Raw genomic sequence first — 20,684 nt, forward strand, 5'->3', positions numbered from 1 at the left:
CTTCATTGGAATTGGGGTTGTAATAGTAATGCACAGTGACTTGGAGAAGTAACTTTAATCTGATTACAAATTTGGAAATATTAATGTGCTAGATTACTCGTTACCGAAAAAAGTGGTCAGATTAGAGTAACGCATTACCACTGGTTTATGAGAACATATGACTGGTATTAGAGTCTGAATAAGAGACATTCTGCAGTTTTGTTGGCTTCTTTCTGGTGATAAATGGACTGCATTTCCATCTCACAGGGCTCGACATAGCCATTTGCCTGCTAGCCCGGCGCCGATTTGGCCCACTTTCGGGCCACTGTGGGCCAGTACAATTTATCAAATGATGGCCCGCTCGGACCACGACAAGAATGCACAAAATTCTATTTATTTTACCATATTTTGCCGCTGCAAAGTTGAATTTCTTCACATCTCCGTGCATCATACTTCACCAAGTCTGCCATGTTTGTTTTGATTGGGTATCGTTAAGAAATGATTCAATCCACTGATCTCAGTAGTCGTTTTGCTTAACGATTCCCTTATCAGTCCTTCAGAGCGGCCGTTGTTTTTGAGGGTGTTTGTTGTGAAAATTATTATTTCTCTATGTTGATTGCAGACCCTGCAGCAGCTCTGTAATCAACCGCTTCTACAGAGCGACGGCACTTTGAAGCGTGAACCGATGAAGCAATGCTTCGATCCGCTGGCTCGTTGGAGTTGATCTTATTTTTTTCCCTCTAAAACTGTAAAGAGCATATGCCTGTGAGTAATATATACCCTTTTCTGTTAAACCGACCTGTTATGGTCTTCTGAAACAGTTGATAGATGTATTTTATAATTTAAAAACGGGACCGATACTAACGCGTTAGCATGTCTATGGCATTTTCAATGTTAAAATTAGCATTAGCTGTTCGCATTTCAACACGTTTGTGTGCATTTGTTTTCTGTATAATTAATGGCTTGTTTGTTGTCGTAAAAGAGTCAAATGTATTAAAAATTGTAATTTCTAAAATTTATTTGTATTTATATATTAATAATATGAGCGAAGCGGCGCGAAGCTCACTCATGGTACAGGGCACAATATTGAGATACAAAAATATGGCCATATTGTACAGCCCTACTGTCATCTAGCTGAAAACTTTGAATAATAATTTACATCTACATTAAAAAAAATGCTTACAGTGGCAGGGGGTAAGAGGACTGTAATTAGGGGGGTCAACTGAAAAGCAAAAAAAGAAAAATGCTTAAAAAGGGAGGGGGGATATGGGGGGCAGAGCCCCCCAGAAGCTAAAAGGCGGGGGTCGGGGGGGGGGGGGGTGTTTGGAAAATAAGTATTTGCAAATACTTAGGCTATTATTTGCAAATACTTATTTTCCTCACTGAGGAAAATAAGTATTTGAACACCCTGCGATTTTACAAGTTCTCCCACTTAGAAATCATGGAGGGGTCTGAAATTTTCATCTTCATCAAATTTTCATCAAATACCAAGGTCTTGGGTGAACTTCTGGATGGCCGCGGTGTCTTTCATGGTTGAGTCAAAGACCTTCCCCAAACTCTCGACTGGCTGTTCAGTGATGGATGGGATGACAATTCCTGAGATGGTTAACTGGAATTTTTTAATCACCTTACCCTTCTTCAACACTATGGACATTGACTTAGAGGGCTTGAAACTCAACCTTGCCCAGTTGATGAGTCTCTCAAGTCCTCGAAGGATCCATCTACTCCCTGGAACCGATGTTGTAGTGATGGTCAGGTCATCCATGTAGGCTCTTATCAGGGGCTGCCATATACCTTACTTGGTCAGGGGTCCTCTGCATTTCACTTCCGCACACTTCGCCACCATATTCATGGCAAGGGCAAAAAGGATGACAGAAATGGTACAGCCTGTTATGATCCCTTTTCCAAGACTATGCCCAGCTGATGTTTCTGACCCGGAAGTGACCCTCAGCCTGAAATTGTTGTAGTAATCCAGGATCAGGTCCTTGATCTTACTGGGGACATGATGATGGTGTAGCGCCAGCTCAACCAACTTGTGTGGTATAGACCCATAGGCATTAGCCAGGTCTAACCACAACACAGTAAGGTCACCTCTGTTCTCATGGGCTTCTCTAATGAGCTGTGTGACTACCCCTGTGTGCTCCAAACAACCCGGGACTCCCGGGATCCCACCCTTCTGGACTGAGGGGTTAATGTAGCCGTTCCTGAGGAGGACCTCTGTCAGTCTCCGAGAGACTAGGCTGAAAAACACCATCCCTTCCACACTCAACAAAGAGAATATCCGGAACTGGTCAATGTGCCTTGAGTTTTCCTCATTGGGAATCCAAACTCCCTCAGTGCACCTCCACTGGTTGGCCACTTTCCCTCTTCGCCAAATCATCTTCAAGATCTTCCATAGGTGCCGGAGAAGCTCTGAGCATCACTTACACGAGGTAGGGTACACCACTGGGGCCTGGAGCAGATACTGATCGGGCAGCCTTTGTCATAAAGCTCAAAATTGAGCTCAGGTTCATCGTGTTTCCACTGATCATTCTTGACATGTTTCTACAGCTTAATTTGAGTCCAACTGGGGTAAATTCAGTTGATTAAACATGATTTGGAAAGGCACACACCTGTCTACATTAGGGTTGGGTATTGAAAGCCGGTTCTTTTTAAGAATCGTTAAGAAATGATTCGATCCACCAACATCAATAGCCTTTGTGCTTAACGATTCCCTTATTGGTCCTTCAGTTCACATTACGTCGGAGCGGCCATTGTTTTTGAGGGTGTTTAACTGGAAAATCAACATTTTTTCTATGTTGATTGCGGACCCGCTGCTTCTCAGCAGGTCTCCTTGAAGCTTGAAGCAACAAAGCACACCTGCTTCGCTGGTTCTCTGCTTCGCTGGTTCTCTGCTTCGCCGCTTTTCAGAAGCGGCAGGTCTGCAAATTTTTTCATTAACCCCCCTCAAAGCCATTTAAAGATGTCAATCGTGAGTCACCTTTAGGGATGGGTATTGATAAGATTTTATCAATATCAGTTCCGCTTATTGATCCGATTCCTTATCGATACCGCTTGTGAATTTTCTGTGTACTAAAAGTAGGCTTTACAGGTTTTCTATGTCAACAACATTTTATTGAGTCTTAATAAATATGAAATAGGTCACTGGATCCTTGATCTTTGGACATAAATAAAAATAAACAAAATCTGTAGTTTTTGTCAAAAGCATTTCCTTTCAGATATTTTGGCATGAATGTCTCTCCATATCTCTGAGCTGAGCTCAGCCTGCTGCTGCATGTCAGCGCAGGATGTCTCATTTTGGGAGAAAAAAATGTTTTGATCTATTGCAGTTTGTTTGTATTACAACATTTGGAAAGAGGTGTCAGTTGATTTAAACAGCGTTTCGCTTCGAATTTATTAATTCCGACTGGACTCTATTGTTCTAACTTGACTCGGCAGAGATCCGCGCAGCATTTGGAGCTGTTTGAACAGAACGGAGGACAATTCTCTTTTCTTACTCACAACAAGACAGGAGTCCCAGTTACTAACTTTAATCTGCTCAAAAGTGGCTCACGATTGACATATTCAGGGATGAAAGTGGTGAAAAACAAAAAAAGCTGTAACCCAAAATTACCCCCCAACACCACCCACACAAAAATGTTTGAATTCTAGAAGCTCTGAAATGCAATCTGGGACTATTCCAGACAATAAACTGCAGTGAGTTCAGCATCCATTTTGGTGAGAAAAAAAAAAAAGACTTATTCACATTCATTCCAACAGTATTCTGCTCTTACTAGGGTGCAGCAGTTTTCTAGCTTGGCAGATAGTTCTGGAGGAAATCACTCAACAAATTGAAAATATGGTTTGACCAAAACAAATTGCCATTAAACTTAAATAAAACAGGGATTAAGTGGAGGTGTAAGAGTCACTATTCTGTTCACTGTTCATAAGAAGCAGTTATTTATTTATGTTCATTTTTAGTTGGTTTTATATTTTCTGTTGTGCTGTTAATCAGGTTCTTTTTGTTCTTTCTCTAAAATTGTATTGTAGCATTTACTATTATTGTTGTTGCTATTATTATTAATTATTAATATATAAACAAAAATAAATTTAAAAAATATTACAATTTGTAATACATTTGACTCTTTTACGACAACAAACGCTGAGCCATTAATTATTATACAGAAAACAAATGCACACAAATGTGCTGAGATGCAAACAGCTTAATGCTAACTTTAGCATTGAAAATGCCATAGACATGCTAACGTGTTAGCATTGTTTCTGTTTTTAAGTTATAAAATACATCTATCAACTGTTTCAGAAGACCATAACAGGTTGGTTTAACATAAAAAGGCAAATATTACTCACGGACATATGCTCTTTGGGGTTTTAGCAGGGAAAAATTAAGATAAAACAAAGAATCAACGAAGCGCCAGGTCGGATCAATACTACTTTGCTTCAAGCTTCAAAGAAGAGCCGCGCTGCAGAAACAGTTGATTACAGGCCCTGCAGGGTTCTGTAATCAATGTAGAGACATGATTATTTTCCCGACAAACACCCCCCAAAACAACAGCGGCTCTGAAGGACCGATAAGGGAATCGTTAAGCAAAAAGGCTATTGATGTCGGTGGATCGAATCATTTCTTAACGATACCCGACAAGAACCGGTTCTCGATATCCAACCCTAATCCTTAATCTCTGGACATAAGTAGAAATAAACAAAATCTGTGTTTTTTGTCAAAAGCATTTCCTTTCAGACATTATTGGCATAAATGTCTTCCCATACATCTGAGTTGAGCTCTTGCAGCTGGCTGCTGCACATAAGGATGTATTTCATAAAGAACACAGGGCATCTCATTTTGGGAGGAAAAAAACATTTTATTCGATTGTAGTTTATTGTCTGTATTACAGCGTTTGGAAAGAGGTGTCATTTTATTTAAAGTGGCGATTCGCTTTGAAGTTATTAACCCTCTGGGGCCTGACGCTGTCGTATACGATGGCTGAGACCAAGCTTTACTAAATTATAAATAACTTTTTAATGATATGAGATAGAAACTTACTTTTTTTTTGCTGAAAAGTTAACTCTGCAGACTTTTGAGCCAGCCGTCCACCATCTTTGTAATCCTCATAGAAGCTGTGTGATGACGTGCACAATGTGAGTATCCAATCGGAATTGGTTCACCATCACATGGTTTTCCAAAATCCAATCGTAGGGTAGATTTACCTCATGTGATAAACCAAAGATTGTTTTTAGGAGTGATGTGTTACTAGTTGCCCCGTTTGAATAGCCCCCTGTCTGCTGGCCATTACGCACAGCGATCAGTGAAAGTGAGCAGCCGGAGCAGACGGAAGACCTCTGATGACAATCTCACATGCTCAAACAAAGGGTGTGTGAGTATCAGGATTGCTCCTAGTTTGGCCGTGAATGTTATTGGATAAGCCTGTGGCAAGCTCTCTCGCTCCCGCGTAAAGCACCGTTTACCATATCAATGGAGTGAGGGGGAGGGGCCGCTCCTCAGAGTGTGAATGGGCCTCGAAGTGTGAAAGCTGCTTTCAGTGCAGCCACAGTCAACACACACAGTCAACTTAATAGTCAAAGTTTGTGATGTGATCTGTGTGTAATAGCAGACAGAAATTGCTTTGAGATGAAGACAAACAAAACGCATAGACCATTTTGTATAGATTGTTCAAAATGTGCATTTGTGTTTATTGTTTGAACCTTTTTGTTGTACAGTCTTTTACACAAGAGTCCAAATTACCTTTATAAAGTGTCAAAACAGTTGTTTATTATAGTTTGCTGTGTATTTTGAATAAATGTGTGTGGAAAATTAGTTTCAGCTTTACTGTTTCCTTTCTTATTTCTAATTGTAAACCTTTATTGCACTTATAAAACACCACTATAGCATATATATATTATGAAAGTACAGGTTGTCCTGAAAAAAAGAGACATAAAACTTGATTGTGAGATGCAGGGAGAGCTGTTAACAGCAATAATAAAACATTTATGCCAGGTGAGTGAACTGTCCAAAAAATGCCCTCGGACCCCAGAGGGTTAATTCTGACAGGACTCGGCAGAGAGCCTCACCGCATTTGGAGCTGTGCCAACAGAATGGAGGACAATTTTCTTTTCTTGAATGCAACAAGACGAGAGTCCCAGTTAGCGACTTTAATCCACATAAAAGTGACTCATGATTAACATATTTTAATGGCTTTGAGAGGGGTTAAGAAGCGATTAAATTTTTTCCAAATTTGCAATAATTAGTTAATTTTTTTTTATTGATTCCCAGCCCTAATATATATATATAATATAGTTGTGCATCTGAAAAGTATTCACAGTGCTTCACATTTTCCACATTTTGTCATGTTTATTCCAAAATGGATGCAATTCACATTTTTCCTCAAAATTCTACATGCAATACCCCATAAAGACAATGCAATAAAAGCTTTTATGAGATTTTGTAAATTTATTAAAAATAAAAAACCCTAAGAAACCCATACATAAGTATTCACAGTCTTTGTCATGAAGCTCAGAATTGAGCTCAGGTCTTCACTGATCACCGTTAAGATGTTTCTACAGCTTAATTGGAGTCCACCTGGGGTAAATTCAGTTGATTAGACATGATTTGGAAAGACACACCTGTCTACATATAATGTCCCACAGTTGACAATGCATGTCAGAGCACAAACAAATTATGAAGTCAAAGGAATTGTCTGTAGACCTTTAAGATTGCCTTAAGGCACATATCTGGGGGAGAGTGCATAAACATTTCTGCTACTTTGAAAGTCCCAATAAGCACAGTGACCTCCATCATCCCTAAATGGAAAAAGTTCAGATCCACCAGGACTCGTCCTACAGCTGGCCACCGGTCTAAACTGAGTGGATCTAAAGAACTGATGATCACTCTGTCAGAGCTTCAGCATTCTTCTGTGGATAGAGGAGAACCTTCTAGAAAGACAACCATGTCTGCAGCAATCCACCAATCAGCCCTGTATGGTATAGAGTGGCCAGATGGAAGCCACTCCTTAGTAAAAGGCACATGGCAGCCCGCCTGGAGTTTGCCAAAAGGCACCTGAAGGACTCTCAGACCATGAGAAGCAAAATTCTCTGGTCTGATGAGACAAAGATTGAACTTTTTGGTGTGAATACCAGCCGTCATGTTTGGAGGAAACCAGGCACCAGCATCATGCTCTGGTGATGTTTTTCAGGAGCAGGAACTGGTAGTCTAGTCAGGGTTGAGGGAAAGATGAATGCAGCAATGCATAGAGACATCGTGAATGAAAACCTGCTCCAGAGCGCTCTTGACCTTAAACTGTGATGGTTCAACTTTCAGCAGGACAGTGACCCTAAGCACACAGCCAGTATATCAAAGGAGTGGCTTCAGGACAACTCGGAATGTCCTTGAGTGGCCAAGGCAAGGTCCAGACCTGGATCTGATTGAACATCTCTGAAAATTGTATGTAAAATGGATGTGCACTGATGCAACCCATCTAACCTGATGGGCCTTGAGAGGCGCTGCAAAGAGGAATGGGCAACACTGACCAAAGATAGGTGCTCCAAGCTTGTGGCATCATGTTCAAGAAGGCGTGAGGCTTTAATTGCTGCCAAAGGTGCATCAACAAAGTATTGAGCAGAGTGTGAATACCTGTGTACATGTGATTTTTTTTTTTTTTTTTTTAGTTTTTATTTTTAATAAAGTTTAAAAAATTTCCCCCAAATTTTTTTTTCATGTTGTCATTATTGGGTGTTGTGTAGAATTTTGAAGGAAAAATGAATTTACGGCATTTTCAAATAAGGATGTGATGTAACATAATGTGGAAAAACTGAAGCGCTGTGAATACTTTCTGGATGCGCGGTACATATTGAGATATAGATAGATGGAAAGTCCACATATGGCATGTATAATTTCTTTTAAAATTGTGCTTCTTTTCATGCTTCTTTTGCTTCGTCGATGTGTTTTTTGGACAAATTAATAAAAGTACTGAAAGTAGATTTCTTTGATTTGGAGCAACATCAAAATTTAGCCTAATGGGTTCCTTCTTGGCCCATGCTGAAGCTCTCCACCAAGTTACTTGAAAATCAGTCTGCACATTTTTTTTTTTTAGTAATCCTGGTCATAAACCCAACTAAAATAAGTGCCACTGGTGAAACCTCCTAATATATCCCTAAGACATTGTTGCAAATAAATTATGAGCATTGTTACTTCATGAAATAATTATATTTAAATTATTCAAATTGGAGCCTTTTATCAAAGCCTCCAGTGTGTGTGACAGTTAATGTTTTTTTTTAAATGTCTATACAGTGGCTGTTTGACAGGGAAACCTTCATCCCTTGGTACAGCAAATGTAGTCCGTTGTGCTGGTGATGTTTCTGTTTGCAGTGTTTGATTTTTATAACGCATTTAAGCTACTAACATCTAGTTTAGTGAAATGCTAAAAGTAATTACCACTACCATATGGAAACTAATTGAAAATGTATGTACATGTTAATTCAATTTATTTGTACAGCAAAATATTACAACATACAGTAGTGTAGGGCTGCAACAAATGATTATTTGGATCATCGATGAATCTGATGGGGTTTCGACACGATTAATCGGATTAGCGGGGAATTTTTTAAAAATGTGCCAGGGAAACAATTTTTCTCTCCTTCCATCACTTTATTTAACAACAGAACATTATTTGAAAACTTAAAATACTTGAAAATCAACAAATCGTCAAATGTCCCTTGGTTGTTGAAATATAAAATAATAAAGAATAAAACAGTTTATAATAAAGAACAAAAATAAGTATTTCAAATGGCATTGCTTTATCAAAGTGCCGAGTTGCCATAAAACAACATTGAAACGTATAAATGTTCTAAAATATATGGTGAAAAAAGAGGTATTTTTGTTGCTGCAAATGAGCAGTTAGCATAACCAGTTAACCATAAAACCTAAATCAAAAACTATAGCCTGACTCATTATATATGTGCAACATTCTCTGTATATCTTGTAAACTATGTGGTCATTTCATAATGACACATGTGACTCATGTCTTTCTCTAAAAGTATATTGTAGAATTATTAGTTATTATTACTGTTATTATTGTTGCTATTATTATTAATATATAAATACAAATAAATTAAAAAATATTATAATTTGTAATACATTTGACTCTTTTACAACAACAAACGGTGAGCCATTAATTATTATACAGAAAACAAATGCACAAACATGCTGAAATGCCAGCAGCTTAATGCTAACTTTAACATTGAAAATGCCATAGACATGCTAACGTGTTAGCATAAAATACATCTATCAACTGTTTCATAAGACCATAACAGGTCAGTTTAACATAAAAAGGTTAATATTCCTCACAGACATATGCTCTTTAGGGTTTTATTGGGGAAAAATTAAGATAAAGCGAAATAAAACAAATGAAACCAACGAAGCAGCAGCTCGAAGCACTCCTTCATTGGTTCAAGATTCAAACCAAAGCTCAGTTGATTATATGGAAGAAACGAAACATTTGCGATAAACTTATTTAGCAACTAATCGATGACTAAATTAGTTGACAGCTATTTTAATAATCAATTTTAATCGATTAATTCGAATAATTAGTTGTTTCAGCTCTACAGTAGTGTTCAGAATAATAGTAGTGCTATGTGACTAAAAAGATTAATCCAGGTTTTGAGTATATTTCTTATTGTTACATGGGAAACAAGGTACCAGTAGACTCAGTAGATTCTCACAAATCAAACAAGACCAAGCATTCATGATATGCACACTCTTAAGGCTATGAAATTGGGATATTGGTAAAAAAAAGTAGAAAAGGGGGTGTTCACAATAATAGTAGTGTGGCATTCGGTCAGTGAGTTTGGCAGTTTTGTGGAACAAACAGGTGTGAATCAGGTGTCCCCTATTTAAGGATGAAGCCAGCACCTGTTGAACATGATTTTCTCTTTGAAAGCCTGAGGAAAATGGGATGTTCAAGACATTGTTCAGAAGAACAGCGTAGTTTGATTAAAAAGTTGATTGGAGAGGGGAAAACCTATACGCAGGTGATCGCCAATCCTTTAAAATGGACAACAACAGCAAAAAAAAAAACAGAGACGCGTGGAAGAAAACGGAAAACAACCATCAAAATGGACAGAAGAATAACCAGAATGGCAAAGGCTCACCCATTGATCAGCTCCAGAATGATCAAAGACAGTCTGGAGTTACCTGTAAGTGCTGTGACAGTTAGAAGACACCTGTGTGAAGCTAATTTATTTGCAAGAATCCCCCGCAAAGTCCCTCTGTTAAATAAAAGACGTGCAGAAGAGGTTACAATTTGCCAAAGAACACATCAACTGGCCTAAAGAGAAATGGAGGAATATTTTGTGGACTGATGAGAGTAAAATTGTTCTTTTTGGGTCCAAGGGCCGCAGACAGTTTGTGAGACGACCCCCAAACTCTGAATTCAAGCCACATTTCACAGTGAAGACAGTGAAGCATGGTGGTGCAAGCATCATGATATGAGCATGTTTCTCCTACTATGGTGTTGGCCTATATATCGCATACCAGGTATCATGGATCAGTTTGGATATGTCACAGTACTTGAAGAGGTCATGTTGCCTTATGCTGAAGAGGACATGCCCTTGAAATGGGTGTTTCATCAAGACAATGACCCCATGTACACTAGTAAACAAGCAAAATCTTGGTTCCAAACCAACAAAATTAATGTTTTGGAGTGTCCTGCCCAATCCCCGGACCTAAATCCAATTGAGAACGTGTGGGGTGACATCAAAAAAGCTGCTTCTGAAGCAAAACCAAGAAATGTGAATGAATTGTGGAATGTTGTTAAAGAATCTTGGAGTGGAATAACAGCTGAAAGGTGCCACAAGTTGGTTGACTCCATGCCTCACAAATGTGAAGAAATCATGAAAAACTATGGTTATACAACTAAATACTAGTTTAGTGATTCACAGGATTGCTAGAAAAGCAGTTTGAACATAATAGTTTTGAGTTTGTCGCATCAACAGCAGATGCTACTATTATTATGAACACCTCCTTTTCTACTTTTTTTTTTTTTACTAATAGCCCAATTTCATAGCCTTAAGAGTGTGCATATCATGAATGCTTGATCTTGTTGGATTTGTGAGAATCTACTGAATCTACTGGTACCTTGTTTCCCATGTAACAATAAGAAATATACTCAAAACCTGGATTAATCTTTTAAGTGACATAGCAGTACTATTATTCTGAACACTACTGTAAGTCGCCCCAGATGCTTCACAAGGGCAAGTTGTAACTTTACCCACTCCCTGAGCGAGTACAGTGTTATCGGTGGTAAGGAAAAACTCCCTCAGGTGTTTTCTGATTACAAAAGAGCCCTCAAGCAGATCAGACTCAGTGTCGTGCCCATCTACGTTGGTCGTGCTACCACATAACAAATAACAATGAAATGCAGGGACAGAAATGTGAAGATCCCTAGGGAGTACATATGGAGGACCGATATAATACATTTGGTACTCTTACCAATATTCCAGTCCCCATATTTTCGATATATCAGTGTTGAATATTATGAGCTGTTAGGTCTGCTGCTTCTGCAGCAGCTCAGACAGCTTACAGTTGAAAAAAGTTTGTTTTGTCTCACTGTGTCTCATAGTGTGCTAGTGACACAACAAAAAAGAGCAGCACATCTGTGCTGAATTTTACAGGCATACAGTACTTGTGCGTTTCTTTCAAAGTATTTGTACGTCCTCTGGCTGTGTTAATGCTGTTAATGCTAAACCAGCAGCTGCTTAAAAACAGAGAATAGCAGCACGCTGGGAGGGGGGATGCTAACACTTTGCTTTTTTCCACACAAATGTACATAAAGTCTGTTTCTGGGGATGGTATGAGATAAAAGCAAGAATAAAGCCTTCTTACTGGTCAGTCATGTTGTGCTTTCCACATAAACACACAAGTTCTCCATTCTTCCTGCTTATAGGCTGTGCAAACCAGTGGCTTTGCCAGATAGAAAGATGATGGAGCAGCCCACCACAACACCCTTAGAGTGAAGGGCTAATTTTAAAGACATTTTTTCATACTCCTACTACTACAACCCTTGGCAATAATTATTATTGTTATTATAATTGTTTAATTTTGTAGAAAAAAGAAGATCACAGACATGACACAAAACTAAAGTCATTTCAAATGGCAACTTTCTGGCTTTAAGAAACACTATAAGAAATCAGGAAAAATAATTGTGGCAGTCAGTAATGGTTACTTTTTTAGACTAAGCAGAGGGAAAAAAATATGGACTCACTCAATTCTGAGGAATAAATTATGGAATCACCCTGTAAATTTTCATCCCCAAAACTAACACCTGCATCAAATCAGATCTGCTCATTAGTCTGCATCTAAAAAGGAGTGATCACACCTTGGAGAGCTGTTGCACCAAGTGGACTGACATGAATCATGGCTCCAACACAAGAGATGTCAATTGAAACAAAGGAGAGGATTATCAAACTCTTAAAAGAGGGTAAATCATCACGCAATGTTGCAAAAGATGTTGGTTGTTCACAGTCAGCTGTGTCTAAACTCTGGACCAAATACAAACAACATGGGGAGGTTGTTAAAGGCAAACATACTGGTAGACCAAGGAAGACATCAAAGCGTCAAGACAGAAAACTTAAACTAATATGTCTCAAAAATCGAAAATTCACAACAAAACAAATGAGGAACAAATGGGAGGAAACTGGAGTCAACGTCTCTGACCAAACTGTAAGAAACCGCCTAAACGAAATGGGATTTACATACAGAAAAGCTAAACGAAAGCCATCATTAACACCTAAACAGAAAAAAACAAGGTTACAATGGGCTAAGGAAAAGCAATCGTGGACTGCGGATGACTGGTTGAAAGTCATATTCAGTGATGAATCTCGAATCTGCATTGGGCAAGGTGATGATGCTGGAACTTTTGTTTGGTGCTGTTCCAGTGAGATTTATAAAGATGACTGCCTGAAGAGAACATGTAAATTTCCACAGTTATTGATGATATGGGGCTGCATGTCAGGTAAAATAAGTAAGTAACCTTTATTTATATAACACTTTTCACAGACCAGGGTCACAAAGTGCTTCACATGATAAAATCAGTAAATACAAAATAACACATACAAACATTTAAAAGAAAATCAAGCTAAAATGCAATTTTAAAAAGGTGAGTCTTAAGTTGCTTTTTAAAAACATCGACAGAGTCTATCGAGCGAAGGGAGCAGGGAAGCTCATTCCAAAGGCGCGGCGCCACGGCTTTAAAAGATCTGTCCCCTCGAGTTTTAAAACAGGTACGGGGAACCATCAGCAGGTTCAGGCTGGAGGACCTCAGGCCCCTGGTGGACACATACGGTTGGATCAGTTCCTTGATGTATTCCAGAGCCTGCCCATGCAGAGCTCTAAATGTAAGCACCAGGATTTTATAATTTGTCCTAAATGAGACAGGGAGCCAATGCAGGGACTTGAGTATTGGGCTAATATGGGCTCTCCTGTGGGTGCAGGTCAGAAGCCGTGCAGCGGAGTTTTGCACAACCTGCAAACGAGCCAGTTCTTTCTTATTAAGACACGTGAACAGGCTGTTACAGTAATCCAGTCGCGAAGATATAAAAGCATGTACAATCATCTCTAACTCTTCAAAAGACACCATTTTTCGAAGTTTAGAGATATTCCGGATATGGAAAAAACAATTCCTAACTAACTGTTTCGTATGTTCCAGAGACATCCCTTTATCCAAGATAATGCCAAGATTGCGCAGGCTGCCCTTAACTGAACTATTCAGTTCACCAAGGTGCAGCCTAATAGCAGGCACGGCACTCTCCGGAGCAACAATCAATGTTTCAGTCTTATCAGAGTTCAGCTGCAAGCTGTTTTCACTGAGCCATTCCTTAACTTTGGTGAGACAAAGTTAGTAGTTAGTTCAAGTTAGTAGTTAGTAAAGGCACTGGGGAGATGGCTGTCATTACATCATCAATAAATGCACAAGTTTACATTGATATTTTGGACACTTTTCTTATCCCATCAATTGAAACGATGTTTGGGGATGATGAAATCATTTTTCAAGATGATAATGCATCTTGCCATAGAGCAAAAACTGTGAAAATATTCCTTGCAAAAAAGACACACAGAGTCAATGTCATGGCCTGCAAATAGTCCGGATCTTAATCCAACTGAAAATCTTTGGTGGAAATTGAAGAAAATGGTCCATGATAAGGCTCCAACCTGCAAAGCTGATCTGGCAACAGCAATCAGAGAAAGTTGGAGCCAGATTGAGGAGTACTGTTTGTCACTCATTAAGTCCATGCCTCAGAGACTGCAAGCTGTTATAAAAGCCAGAGGTGGTGCAACAAAATACTAGTGATGTGTTGGAGCGTTCTTTTGTTTTTCATGATTCCATAATTTTTTCCTCAGAATTGAGTGATTCCATATTTTTTTCCCCTCTGCTTGGTCTAAAAAAGTAACCGTTACTGACTGCCACAATTTTTTTTTTTTCCTGATTTCTTATGGTGTTTCTTAAAGCCAGAAAGTTGCCATTTGAAATTACTTTAGTTTTGTGTCATGTCTGTGATCTGCTTTTTTTCTACAAAATTAAACAACTGAATGAACATCCTCCGAGGCCGGTGATTCCATCATTTTTGCCAGGGGTTGTACTAGTTATGTTTTGCTACAATTTTGCATAAAGTGGAATTGATGAGCCATATAAATACGTATATCTTTACTTAATTTATATTTCTGCATAAATAAAGTGCCATGTGAAGCAATGTCTTCTTTTTTAAAGCATTGTCTAAGGCAGGGTATAACTGGGTCTGCTTGTGGTTCTAAGCAGTATTGAGCACATAAATGTATCAATATCCTGATATGTATCAAATGTCCACTGTATCGTATCGAGTTTGGTAAACAAAATAGAGCCCTAATTGAGTAAATATTTCTCAGAGACATTCAGGTGACGGCAAACACACTGGTGTCCCAGGCACCCTCTGAACCTCACATGGTCATTTGAAATTTTCATGTCACCTGGTTGTTCAGGTGGCGACATGAAGGATCCATGAAGCCCCGGCATTCCCAGCAGTTGGACTCCTTGACTCCAGTTTCATGTGCTAGTTGTTTCGCTGTGCTTCTGCTTAAGAAGTTTTGTCTTCATACTTGTCATTATTAACACAAGCTTAGTATTGTTGTTTTTACTATTGTTAGAATGTGTACAGTAGATAAATTTTAAAGGCTGGATATGACCTTTCCATAAATTAGTCTGCACTCACTTGTTGGACCATGTCACTATCTTGTAGTGGTTCCTAATCTTTAATTGAATGTTTGCCACAACACTCCTGGAATTGGAGAACGTTTCTGCATGTGCCCTGATCATGAGATAACAAGGCAGCTGAGTGGAGCCATGATTTACGTCCAACTTCCTGCATCCAGAAGTATTGGCTTCTTCCTGTAATTGTTGGCCATAGTGTGATCATTAATGGTTTTTCTGCGAGGGTTCTGCTGTGTTTGAACAGAGCTGTGATTGAGTTTTGCCAATGTTGTCTGAAATATTACATCTTGCATGGTGGATTGTGTTATGCTGATGGAATGCTTAGTAGTTTTTTTTGAGCGTCATTAGTTTAAATGAGCTTTTTCTGATGTTCCAACTGACTGGAACCTCATGGCTGAAGTAACCAATAACTAGTGATGTTAGGTAAGTGTTTTTGACCGGTGTGGCCGCCCCAGGATCCGAGCATGACATTAGTTATTGATGCCTTCCATTTTTTTTCTTTATTCCAAATTACTCTTGATTTTGTCTTTCGGCTAAACTCCCACTGAGATGCTTTGTTATGCAAGAGGCCACATTTGTGGATTAACACATTTTTTTTCAAGGGTAAACATCTAGAATCCGATGACATTTGGAGGCCCCAAATCCCACATAGTCAATATCTATTATGCATTCAGTAAAAGACTTATGTTTCACACACTCTTATGTGCTGTATTACTTTTGTTTCTTTGTTATTGTAGTTGCCTTGACTTATAGACTTTTTGGACTATAAAATCAGTGCAGATTTGATGGAGAAGCATTTTTAAAAACACGCAGGATTTAGGCAATAATTCAGTGCAAAGAGAACACAGCAGCTGTCATGCTATGTCATGTTATTTTATAAACTAAGATACATTTTCAGACTCAAAATAAATAAATAAATAAGTAAAATAAAAGTAAAGTCAATTCATAAAAAATTAAGTTGTATGAAATTTGGGAATTCAACAACTGCAGCATGTTTCCTCAGATTGCAGTGTTTGAATGTTGGACATTCACTGATATTCCTGTGGCTGTTGAAGTTTTTTGTACCACTTTTACTTTTTATAATCTATCGTATGAGCCTTCTTGTAATCGCTTCTATTTTCACACAATAGTGCTGCTTGGCATGCCTGTGCTGCCTGTAGCTGCACACAGATTGTGGAAGTATAGATTATTGCATATTTGGTGGTGTGCAATCACTGTGTCTCCTGTTGAGTAATGCAAAGATATTTTGTGTGTGAGAGAGAGTCTGGCTGTTGCATAAGAGGATCTGCTGCTCTTCCAGAGCTTAACGAAGGATTTAAGCCTTGCTCTCACTCTCTCATTTCCTCTCTCTCTTTAATCTCTCTAATTACATATATATTGTAGGGGGGTGGTGTCATTATTTGTGAAATAAACGTGTGCATATGCCGTGTGTACATATTTGCTTATCTGCTAGTATTTGAGTATGACAGCTTTTGTGAGTTTGTACAATGACCAGTGCTGGTTTTTACATTTGGCCAATATGAGCCTTTCACAAACAGATCTGTATGGGCATTATTTCTGCAGAGTTGAGAACTTTTTATTTTACCAAATAAACAAACAAAAAAAAAGCTTTGGAAATTGTCATTATGCAGTTTGTCCAACAGAGGGCACTCCGATGGCATTGTTTACAAAGGTGTAAAGCAATGTTGGGACCCCCATCACCACCTAGTAATGCAAAAAGACAGGCAAAGCGATCAGCTGCCATTCATTTTCAGTAATAGCTTTACAGTGACAAGAGAAAAGTGGTTGCTTTGCTGCCAGTAAGTGGGCCCAAAATAAACAAGAACTCTATTTTATGCAAATGCTGAGAGACGCGACATGGTTGATTGAAGACAGCATGATGTATGTGGGGTGGTTGTTATATTTACAGTTATTTATAATAAATAAAAGTTCTTGTTTGAACTGTAGAATATCAAGCCTCTGTATATCGACAGATATATCTGTGTTGTAAATTTTGTACATTTTAATATCTGTATTGTATTGGTCCCCCTGGCTCTTATACGAGGTCTATTAGAAAAGTATCCGACCTTATTATTTTTTTCAAAAAACATATGGATTTGAATCACGTGTGATTGCGTCAGACAAGCTTGAACCCTAGTGCGCATGCGTGAGTTTTTCCATGCCTGTCGGTTGCGTCATTCGCCTGTGAGCAGGCTTTGAGTGAGGAGTGGTCCACCCCCCTCGGCGGATTTTCATTGTCAGGAAATGGCGGAATGATTTGGGCTTTTTTTCCATCAGGATTTTTTCAGAAACTTTTAGAGACTGGCAGCTGGAAACCATTCGAAAAATTTATCTGGCTTTCGGTGAAAATTTTACGGGCTTCACAGAGAATAAGGACTGTTACTACAGCTTTAAGAACGGCTTTAAGGATGCTCGGCGCGCCACGCTCCGTGCCGCCATCGAGAGTCACAGACCACCGGATCATTTCTAAACAGATGGCTCTGTGGAGCCGGGACCGTCGTGTGCACTTTCTCTGGTTATCACAAGAGCTGGACATCAACCATTTTCTGGCAGATTTCACTTTTAACAAGAGATTTTGTCATGGAAAGCTGAGCGGAGGCTTTGCGCGTCACGACCAATTTGCTGATGGAGCGAGACAAAGGAACACCTCCATTTTGGTCTCACAGGACGGCTTTGAGATGGCGTTCAGACAGCTGTCGGTGGTTTTTCCATCGAGTGATTATCCAAGAAAATGTGGCTGTGCCTGGACATGCCAGAACATGTCCCGTGAAGCTTCATCACGGCGTTGCTGTGCGCCATGCGGCACCGCCGCAACGCGCGGAATTCCTCCGCACGTCTGTCTCAATGTGCCGAAAAAGTGCTGATGTCCACGTCTTTTCACAATTTCTTTCTGTGCTAGTCAGACGACGTCCCGGATAAAACACAGCGTCCAGTTTGGAAATGAACGTCACATTCCACTGTTACAGGAGTTTTTGTCATGGAAAGAGGAGCTTTCTAATGGTTTCCAGCTGCCAGTCTCTAACAGTTTCTGAAAAAATTCTGATGGAAAAAAAGCCCAAATCATTCCGCCATTTCCTGACAATGAAAATCCAACGAGGGGGCTGGACCACTCCTCACTCAAAGCCTGCTCACAGGCGAATGACGCAACCGACAGGCGTGGAAAAACTGAGGCATGCACACAAGGGTTCAAGCTTGTCTGACGCAATCACACGTGATTCAAATCCATATGGTTTTTGAAAAAAATAATAAGGTCGGATACTTTTCTAATAGACCTCGTATATACTGTATTTGCACATCTCAGGCCCCAGGGCTAAGTATTTGCTCCCCCCCCCCCCTTTTTTTTTTTTTTTTTTGGAAAAAAGTTGGTTAAATGCTCACCTAAAATAATTTTTTATTAATAATTTTGTTTATTAAATGCCTAACTAAAATTAATTAGTTCCTTGACCCCCAGCATATTGTAAAAAACAAAGAGTTTTCACAATATTTTTCCCCTTCATCCATGTTTCCTGTGCTCTTACTGTGAAAGACAAGAAGCGTTCTGTGACAATGTGGCTAGCTTTGTATGGACAGCAACAAATGGATTATTCAACTGTAGAGTCACAACTGTAGAGTGTGTGTGTGTGTGGTTAATATTGAAAACCAATGTGCACGTCAATTTCTTTTTTTTTTTTTGCCACACATCAGCTGACAAAGAACACATTTATTAAATGCCAAAAGGATAGGAAAAAATAAGACAGTCACATGTGATTTATTCTTTATTTATGAGGAAATCAGACATTTTATTGAAATGGGTGGACCAACAAACATATTTTGGCGAGTTTGTGCAAACGCCCACCCCCACTTCACCCAGAATTTTGCACGGAACACCCAGGGTGCTCAGATGCGCAAATGTGTGTGTGTGTGTATGTATGTATGTATGTATATTATAGTGCATCTGAAAAGTATTCACAGTGCTGCACTTTTTCCACATTTTGTCATGTCCATTTTGTCAATGGATGAAATTAATTTTTTCCTCAAAATTCTATGCACAATACCCCATAATAAAAATGCAATAAAAGGTTTTTTGAGATTTTTGTAAATTTATTAAAAATAATAATAATTTAAAAAACTAAGAAATCACGTACATCACCCTTGAAACCATATTTTCAATTTGTTAATTTCTTCAGTGATTTCCTCCAGAACCATCTGCCAAACTAGAAAACTGCTGCACCCTAGTAAGAGCAGAATACTATTGGAATGAATGTGAATAAGGAAAGTCTTTTTTTTTTTTTCTCACCAAAATGGATGCTGCACTCACTGCAGTTTATTGTCTGGAATAGTCCCAGATTGCATTTCAGAGCTTCTAGAATTCAAACATTTTTGTGCGGGTGGTGTTGGGGGTTAATTTTGGGTTTCAGCTTTTTTTGTTTTTCACCACTTTCATCCCTGAATATGTGAAATCGTGAGTCACTTTTGTGCGGATTAAAATTATTAACTGGGACTCCTGTCTTGTTGCGAGAAAAAAACGAGAATCATCCTCTGTTCTGTTCACACAGCTCCAAATGCTGCGCGGCTCTCTGACGAGTCAAGTTAGAACGATAGAGTCCAGTCGGAATTAATAACTTCAACGCGAAACACCGTTTTGTTTATTTTTACTTATGTCCAGAGATCAAGGATACAGTGACCAATTTCATATTTATTTACTTTAAGACTCAATGAAATACATAGAAAACCTGTAAAGCCTACTTTTAGTACAAAATTCACAAGAGGTATTGATAAGGGAATCGATAAGGAATTGGATCGATAAGCAGAATCGATAATGGCATCGATATCGATAAAATCTTATCAATACCCAACCCTAGTCAGGGAGTTGACCAAGAACCTGTTGGCCACTCTGCCAGAGCTCCAGCATTCCTCAGTGGAGAGAGGAGAACATTCCCAAAGGACAGCCATCTCTGCAGCAATCCACCAGTGTGGCCTGTATGGTAGAGTGGCCAGACAGAAGCCACACCTTAGTAAAGGGCACATGACAGCCCACCTGGAGTTTGCCAAAAGGCACCTGAAGGACTCTGAGACCATGAGAAACAAAACAGCGCTTTACCTCAGACTGGGGCGATGGTTCATCTTTTAGCAGGACAGTGACCCTAAGCACACAGCCAAGACATCAAAGGAGTGGTTTCAGGACAACTCTGTGAATGTCCTTGTGTGGCCCAGCCAGAGCCCAGACCTGAATCCGATTGAACCTCTTATCATTCATGAAGAAATGAGGCTGTAATTGGTGCCAACGGTCCATCAACAAAGTATTAAGCAACGGGTGTATTTTTAAATAAATTTGCAAAAATTTCAAAAAACCTTTTTCAAGTTGTCATTATGGGTTGTTCTGATTAGAATTTTGAGGAAAAAAATAGGGTTGGGAAATCTCATGAAAATCATTTGTTGACTAATCGTGTAGCATTAGTCCCCAACTAATGGTACCCGACTAAATTTAACATTGAATCA

The 20,684-nt window shown here is 39.1% G+C and overlaps 1 protein-coding gene and 1 long non-coding RNA gene across 2 annotated transcripts in view; one reads left to right on the plus strand and one right to left on the minus strand.

The window, feature by feature from the left end:
- prkcea (protein kinase C, epsilon a) overlaps positions 1 to 20,684 on the plus strand; it is a 180,124-nt gene that overhangs the window by 42,419 nt on the left and 117,021 nt on the right. The window lies entirely within an intron of this gene.
- On the minus strand, positions 6,730 to 20,063 carry LOC117531369. The gene is made up of 4 exons (XR_004566616.1): positions 20,043 to 20,063; positions 17,871 to 17,877; positions 11,921 to 11,926; positions 6,730 to 6,840 (listed from the first exon to the last, which is right to left on the minus strand). It is a non-coding gene; the product is annotated as an uncharacterized LOC117531369 (long non-coding RNA).

Source organism: Thalassophryne amazonica, chromosome 18 (assembly GCF_902500255.1).
Source record: "Thalassophryne amazonica chromosome 18, fThaAma1.1, whole genome shotgun sequence".
In the NCBI taxonomy this organism is placed as follows: domain Eukaryota; kingdom Metazoa; phylum Chordata; class Actinopteri; order Batrachoidiformes; family Batrachoididae; genus Thalassophryne; species Thalassophryne amazonica.